The following is an 8,626-nucleotide window of genomic DNA, read 5'->3' as shown; positions in this document are numbered from 1 at the left end:
CGCCACCTGTTCCAAAATTAAAATTACAAAAACTGACAAGTTAGGGGATTTTTTTTGATGGTGACATCAAAAAGAAGACGCTCAAGAATTTTAATTAGTGTTGCCACTTGTTAGAAACTTTTTATAATAAATTTAATAAAACAAATTTAATATTCCAATATGTGCATCAATAAAAAAAATTGCAAAGTGTTGCCACCTGTTCAAAAATTAAAATTATAAAATTATTATAAAATAAGTGAATTGTTAAATGAAATATGGCAATATACATACATATTTATACATATATCAAATTGTGCATAGTATTTCTAAAAAACTTAGTTAGATGGCAGGTGGTGCCAAGAATATTATTGCCGGTCTAATGGCAAATTTTAATTAAATACTGCTTTTAAGATTTTTCTGTTCGATTGACTTAAGAAAGTTCTTTATAGGTTGCATTTTCGAACAGGAATGACAACTATTTAATAAAAACCTCTTCAGAAAAAATTTAAAAAAATAAGAAGTAAGAGGTCGTCGTTTACATACAAAAATCAATTCAACTAAATTGATGCATAAATGTGGAGAAGGGTTGCCATCAATTTAATATTATGTATACAATCAAAGCAATTACAGTAACTGAGAATTAAGAAATACAGCTTTGAAAAAAAGTGTAAGGTATTGCCACCAGTTTCAAAAATATAATTAAATAAATTTGATGAAATAGTTGCATTATCATAAGCTTTGTTAACCTTTCTAATACTTTCATTCCACAGCTCAGCCTGATTATAAAATGGATGGCACTTAAGCACATTTTTGCGCCATTCTGGTGTTAATTTTGGCTATTATTTGCTTTTAAATTAAAATAATGAAATGATTTCGCAGACGTATATGATACATGGAAAGCCAGTCTAAATTCCCCGAACCCTTTATTTTATTTTCTCACTACTTTTTGTTTTATATATTTCACTCATATTTCCACACAAATTTCATCAAAGCACCTATCACCGGCATCAACACAATCGATTTTTAGCACAATCCATTAAGCGTTACAAAACAGCTTGTTGTTATTATTGGCTGTTTTATATGCACCGTGAAATTATCATTAAAATAGTTAAGCATAAGAATCCATTTGTGAAATAATATACATATATAAAAAAGAAGATCCAATTTGCTTAATGGCTTTAGAGAGGATTACGTTGATTGAGTAAACTTAACAAAAGGGAAAGAATTAAAAAAATATAATAATATATAAATACATGTGTATGTGTGTGAGTTTTTGTACATTCTAGCGGTATAATTATTCAGAGAAAGTAGAAATACAGTTGCTTGGTGTGAATATACCCATGTTTCTTTGCCCGTTTAGCTATCAAATTTCCCTACTGAAGTTCATTGGCATATATTGGCTTCTATTAATTTTATTTGCAGCTCGAGGTGTGTTAGAATACACCGCCTAAGCCGCAGGCGCAAAACTGTGCTGAGCCCTTGGCGTTCTTTATAGGTGCGTGCGTATGTGTGTATGTGGTTAAGAGTCGTCATTTCGGCGAATAAATTTCAATTATAGGCTTGTAAATGATGACTCTTTAAAAGCTTTGTTACAGTAATTTGGTAATTATTTTTTCTTTTAATTATACGCTAATGTTAAAATATACCAGCTTATGTGATTAATTTAATGTTAACATTAAGCACCACTTAAATCGTTCTAAAGATCCAGTAAACTGATTTCAAAAATTGCTTTTTTCTTCATTGAGTTTTGTGTCCTTAAAACAGAGTGGAAAAAGGCCGTGACCGCTTTGCCATGATTTTTATCCTTTTGGTCATCTGAAAAATAAAACAATGATAGATTTTGCATTAATTCGAATGGCTTTATTTAAGAGGCTGCGAAACTTAAAAATAATTGTATAAAATGGCGGCAATTCAAAAATGCAGTTCGATTTTTAAATTTTTTTTTTTTTATTTTTTTTAAATAGTACGATTTTAAATTTCTAATTTTTTCTTATCAATGTCATAGAGAGATAAATAAGAATATGAGTGCGACATTCCAAGTAAAACGCTTTATTCGAACTTGAGACATTGTGCATCGAAGAGTGTTTTCGAATAAACCGGTGCGGATTGCTACGACACTTAAACCGCTGTACCTTCGAAAAAGAATTTGAATTTTGAAAAAAAATCATATTAGTGTGATATTTTTAAATATCCAAAGTATTGAATTATGAAAACAAAAATTTTCGACTTATCAAATTTCTAGTCCATAATACCGCCTTAACTTTGAAAATTTACTTCTGGGAACGAGGCAATCGAATTTTTTTTTACAAGATTTATTAAAAATGCATTTGAAAATATACGTACACAATTTTTTTTACTAATTTTAGTACAAATGGCGAATTTGGAATGACAAGAAAGCTGTAACAGGCGACAATGATGCTATGGATTTTTAACGAATTTTTTAACGAAAAAGATCTTAATTCATAGAAGATTTGTTAGTAAAGTATGTATGTATCGGTTGAGCTTTAAGAAAATTGTTTTGCAAAATGTCAGACTTCTCAGGTTAAGTTCTTGATCGCAAAAAATACTAAAAATTTATCGCTAAAAAAAATTGTGCCTAGTCAAAACTTCAAATTAATTCGTCCGCTAGCCACCGAGTTCCAAAGTCGCCTGATTTGCAAAAAGAAATTTGAAGAGCTAACTGACCCGAACGCTCCGTCATTATAATGAAATGGATGGTAGAAAAATTTTATGTGGCGGTAAACCAAAAAATATAGGCCCTCTGTCCATCTGTATATAAACGAATTAGTCCATCAGTTTTCGAGATATCAAACTAAACACTATCACTCGAGCTTTTCTCCCCAAGAAGCTAATAATTTGTTGCCGATATTAGACTAATGTGAGCTGTCATGTAAATTGAACAATCGGAAACAAGTGCGTGTATGAAAAACTTTTTCATTTGACGAGGTATTTTCACGAAATTTTACATAAAAGCCTAAAGCAATGATGCAATCTCCGAAGAAATTGTTCAGATCCGATCACTATAGCATATAGCTACCATACAAACTTAACGATCGGAATAAAGCTCTTGTAAGGCACGTGTATTTGTGAAGCGTATTATTTTTGTTTTTTAATATAATCTTGTTTCTCGTTTTTAATATAATCTATTCTTGTTCATAAATAATACAGATTATGACTGTGTGCTTTATCGGAGGCGCTTTAACTTCAGCTTTAACTTTCACACAATAAATTTTGATGATTTCAGGTCAAGACGCCTCCTTTGAACACATAAATACCTACTAAGCAATTTTTTTTGATTAAAAATACGTTTAGGTTAGGTTAGATGGTTGATCACCTATCGCACGTAGACTGCCATATGTAGTCTTTTGTGAAGCCATAAAAAAAGAACTCCTGTGTTCGAACTTATAAAATAGCATAGGCGTTTAATTTCAACTCCCGCCAGTTCAGCTTAGCAATTAACTGCGACTCCGCTGTAGCCCGGCACAGCATACCAGTCTTATCATAAAGACCCTCGGTGCTATTGATAGTGAGGTTAGGCACTCGTCTCGACCAAAACTGAGCCCGCTGTAAATGAGTTCAAGGCTGCTATCTGAGTGAATGGTGACATCTCTGAGGAGGCTGCACTCCGAAGCAAAAGATCTACTGCTACCTTAATGGCTGCAACCTCGGCTTGAAAGACATTGCCATAGTTAGGAAGTATGAAGCTGGAGTTGATAGAGAGCTCCTTCCTCCCAAACTTTGATCCATCTACCATCCGTCGCCAGTGTTCGGTTTGGCGACTTCCTGATCTAAGTTATCCAGAGTGTGTGAGGATATACGTGTTATTTTAAGAGAATAATTTTAAGAACCCAGATTGTTTTAGTCAGATATGTAGCCACTTTAGAACAAATCAAAAGCCTCCACTCTATTTTAACATTGTTTAGCTAATAAAGTTCAATTTACTACAAGTTTAGAGTCTATTGACCTAATCCATAATTATTTAAATAATTTTTCCTTCTCATTCAGAATAATTACCACCGCCTTAGTGTGTTTATTTTAATGGAGATATAAAAGCTAAGCCAATTTCAATAAGCCAAAACCGTAATTTTTTTTTTTCGGTAACCACAAATATTTTAGGACATATTTACATTTGCGCACAGGTTTCCTAAAAGTTTTGGCGCTCGTTCAATTCGAATCATCCAACCAACCAAATTGCGCATACTAATAGTTTCTTAAATCATAAAAAACATTAAATGACTTCTTCTCCTAGCAGCGGCCAGTCATTTCAAGGCCGTTCATAAAATCTCTATTTTTTGCTCCCTCGTCAGCGGCCAGAATAGAATATTTTTGTGTGCCCACAGGGTGTCGGGAGTTGGATTGTAATAAACGACCACTAAGCGTCTATAATTGTTTGCTTTGGTGGCAAAAACAAAAACAAATATGCTGCCATTCGAAATACGCAGCTATTTCCATAGTGCCTGGCATGTCTTCAGCAGATTTCTTTTTTAATGTCTCCCTTTTTGTTTTGTTCTAAGTTTTTATTAGCGCTTTAAAAAAAAAATTGCGAATCCTACATTAGTTGTTCGCTTATTTTTCGCTTTCTCATATTTTAGAGCATTGCCTGCGTAGTTTTTGCACGAAACTAAATCATTTCGTTAATTTATCTGCTAACAAGCTAAGTTTACCTGTGCGGACATGTAGCCGGGGCATTGAACTGGGCCGACCATTGATATGTAAAACAAAAGTTTGAAGCGCCAAAAGACTACTAAATCAGAAAGAAACATTTGTAATTGTGTCTAATGGCAGTGTCTGATGATTTGAAGATTTATGCTGCGTGGCAGATGTCGCTGGTAATCAAAGAATTGATTTATGTTTATTTAGTGGTAGTAAATACGGCTGATATGGATACATTTTTATTTTTGAAGCTTTTTGGTTTATATCATTTTTCTATTTTTAACTACGGGTGAAACAGTATGAGTCGGTTAAGCCAAGACCATCCGTAAAATCGTCGAAGAATTGGTGTCGATCCTCATTTCACGGGTATTTTCCAAGATTTTGTGCATGGTAAATATCTGGTCAGTTCTTGATTTTCTAGGCCTGAAGCCACACTGATAAGGTTCAATCAGTTTGTTGACGGTGGGCTACAGTCGTTCGCACACTACGCTCGATAAGACCTTAATGCGAAATTGAGGAACCTTATCTCACTGTAATGGGCGCAGATTATGGAGACCGTCTTTATGTGCATTGGGCAGAGCACACTTAAATTCCAATCGTTGGGCATGCTTTTGTCCGACCATAACTTGCGAAGAAGCATCGGGTCTGCCGCTTTGTTGTTATTCTGGCGGGTAATTGCTATTCGAACCTAACTTCAGTATGCTGTGGACATCAGTCTCTAGATAAAAACTTTCGGTTCTACAAGAGCCCATTTTTGCTTATACGCAAACAAAAAGTGGATCAAGGAATCTGTATACAATTTTGTGTGAAAATCAAAATTAAGTGCGCTTATGTTCACTGTGGCTACCTTGGACAAAAGTAACGTTCTTCGGTGGTACAAAATATTCTCAGAGGGTTGAGAAGATGTGCTTTATTCTCCAGACTTGTCCCTCTTTACCTTTTTTGTTCCAAACCTAAAGAGACCCATGAAAGGACTATGCTACGCTATGATTGAGGAGATAAAAACTGCATCGAAGGCGAAGTTAAACATGTTAAAAAACGACTTTTTAAGTGCTTAGAAGACTGGAAAAGACGCTGTTAAAAGTGCAATATGTCTGTGGTTGATTACTTTGAAGGGGTCAAAATAAATATTTCCTAAAAATATTTATTAGGAAATACAAAATTCGCGATAATTTTTGAACAAATGATATAAGAAATGCCTCTGTGTTAACGGTTTTTTTTGTTTTTTCCTCTTTAATATATCGAAAGTGTAGAAATTTGCGTTTGTCATAATTTTTCGAAAAAAAAACTTTTTGACAATGTTTTAATATGATACCTGCAGTTTGTAAGTCATAACCATTCCCATGTTGTGTTTGCTTTCATCAGAAATTCTTACATATTTGGTAAGGAGTTTATTAGCCAGAAATTTTCCAAGTATGTTACATAAATATATACGAAACCTTTTATTTAATTTTCAATGATTTTTTCATATATTATAGCAGGTGTTACAAGCTTTTGATATTATGAAAGCTTTATAGTTATGGATGTAGTTATAGATGTAATTGTACAAATATTGTCTTATTTGGATCAGTGGCTGTTTTAAGCATAAGTTAAACGAAAGTTTGTTTTTAATTCTTAATTGATTAAGAAAAATTGCATAAATCCTGCGGCATTCGCTCTCACAGATTTAGTTAAACAAATGTTTGTTCTACAAAACTTCCAGCGTTGGATAATCCATCATAGAAATGCTTTCGTGTGCAGTCACCAATGATTTGTTTTTGTTTTCGATGGCTGCCGGGCCACACACGAAATATTAGAAGAGCATATCATATATTAACATATTAGCAGCGTGTAGTGATTAATTTAAGCGTAACTAAAACGAAAACCCAAGACTTAAAAAAAGGGGTGAGGAAGAAAGCTGATCTATCTGTGCAACCTATGTATCTATGTCACAAAAAGACAAAATATAAGTTGCTTGTGCTTCTTTTCATTATTGCGAAGTTGGTTGGCTTTGGTTTGGTTTCGTTCCCGATTCTTGATTTTGCTAGATACTTAATGATGCCAAAAAAACTTATAAATTGAGTAATTTTTCACAAAATTTCTTTATAAAATGCCAAAAGTCTTGTGCAGGAATATTTCTACTTCATCTTACTCCAGCCAATTTCGACGACATCAACAACATTTTAATCAAATAGTGGAAATTTTCTGAAATTGTCGCTTTCCTTGGAAGAGCACCTCGCATCTACCTTTTCATTACGTAATTATTTGTATTTTGTCCAATTATTTGAAAACGCTTTCATTTATTTACAAGTTTTTGCACTTTGCCGGCCGTCTTGTTGCGAAATAACTGTAATTAGCGAAATTTTCGTTGTTGTTTTCTGTCGAAATAATATCTTCGGTTTGCAAAATGTCTTATCGCCAACTGTGTTCTTGTTGCTTCATCTGCCCATTTAGCAGTGTTTGTTTTGAATTTTCGCTTTTTCCTCCGCCGCTTAGTTGGTGGTTATTATGATTATTTGGAAAGTAATATATTTGCTTTTACTTTCTAATAATGCCTAAGCCAATTGTTAGGTTAACTTAATGATATTTTTTACAACGCTTCTTCGAAATAGCATTTCTTGAAATTTTACTATTTTTTCTTTTTGAACTATTTTAGAGTGCTTTTCTACCATATGAAATGCTGGTAATATTCCAAAGGTCAAATGTTTAAAATGACAGCTAATTTATGGTCACTGTAACATAAAAAAGCATAAGTCCATTGAACAATTCTATAATTAAAACTGAATACTTGAAATCGGTCTTCAGTGTAGGTTATTTGCGTGTTCTTTTCAAATCTGTATATATTTTGAGAATGATTTTAGAGTATTAAGTATCGAATATTTCTACGACAGAAAGTAAAAATTCTTTTTCGAACGACCTGCTCCGGCTTGAAGTTGGGAATGGTAAACGAGCGGGAAATGGCAAGTAAAATAAGAAATTTATAAAACTAATATGTGTATATTTTTACTGAAATAAAGTATATTGTGTTGGGTGAAATTCATAGTTTAGGAGATTTTCTTTCATTAAGACGAACAAATCAATTAAATGTTGAGACCATAATGAAACGATAAGAAGTTGATTGAATGAAGTAAAGGTAGTTAAGCTTTATAGCAAAGGAACGGCTAGATATACAATTTATGAACTTTTGAAAAAGTTGACGTTATAGAAGCAGAAAATAACGAGAGACGTTCTAGAATGAAACAGATGGACTTATAATGAGCTTAAGAGACGCGTATTTCGCAAAAACCTATAAGAGACACAAGTATGTAGATAAGAAAATTTGAACGCCATTCTAAAGCAAATCGAAAGGACGTTCGTATAGGATGTTATTAGTTTCTGGTAGTACTCTACTTCTTCTACCAACACAAGCCTATCGAAATGTTTTGAGTGCTGAGTTAAAACCAAGAATAATATAATTTTAAATAGTTGAACTAATAAGAAACTCAATTATTATATCACTATCTTGATCTTTGCTTTGATCCTCACAATGAATATACAAGTATGTAACTAATACTCTACTCTTGTAGAAGCCCCAGAGCTCATCTAGTGACTGACTGTGTAAAATGGCGTTCAGCAATACCAAAACGATATCAAACAAGGTTTCAGGCAAGGTGAATCCTCATCGTGGGACTTCTTCAACCTACACCTGGAGAAAAACGCAGATCTGAATAGAGAAAATACAATTTTTTATAAGAGCGTAAGCTGATGACATCGACGCTATCAGCCATAACCACCGCGCCGTTAGGTCTGCTTTCTCGCGATTGTATAAAGAAGAGAAGAAAATGGGTCTGGTAGTGAACGAGGGCAGGACGAAATATCTCCTGTTATCAAATAACCGCGACTAGGCTTCCACGTCACTGTTGACAGTCACATTTTTGAAATTTATGTATGTATGATAATTTCGTCCATCTTGGGGCCAGGATTATCACCAATAATAATGTCAGCCTAGAAATCCAACGCAGTATAACTCTTGCCA

This window comes from Bactrocera tryoni, chromosome 1, assembly GCF_016617805.1.
Source record: "Bactrocera tryoni isolate S06 chromosome 1, CSIRO_BtryS06_freeze2, whole genome shotgun sequence".
NCBI lineage: Eukaryota > Metazoa > Arthropoda > Insecta > Diptera > Tephritidae > Bactrocera > Bactrocera tryoni.
The sequence above is the reverse complement of the archived record's forward strand: the minus strand, read 5'-3'. Positions refer to the sequence as shown.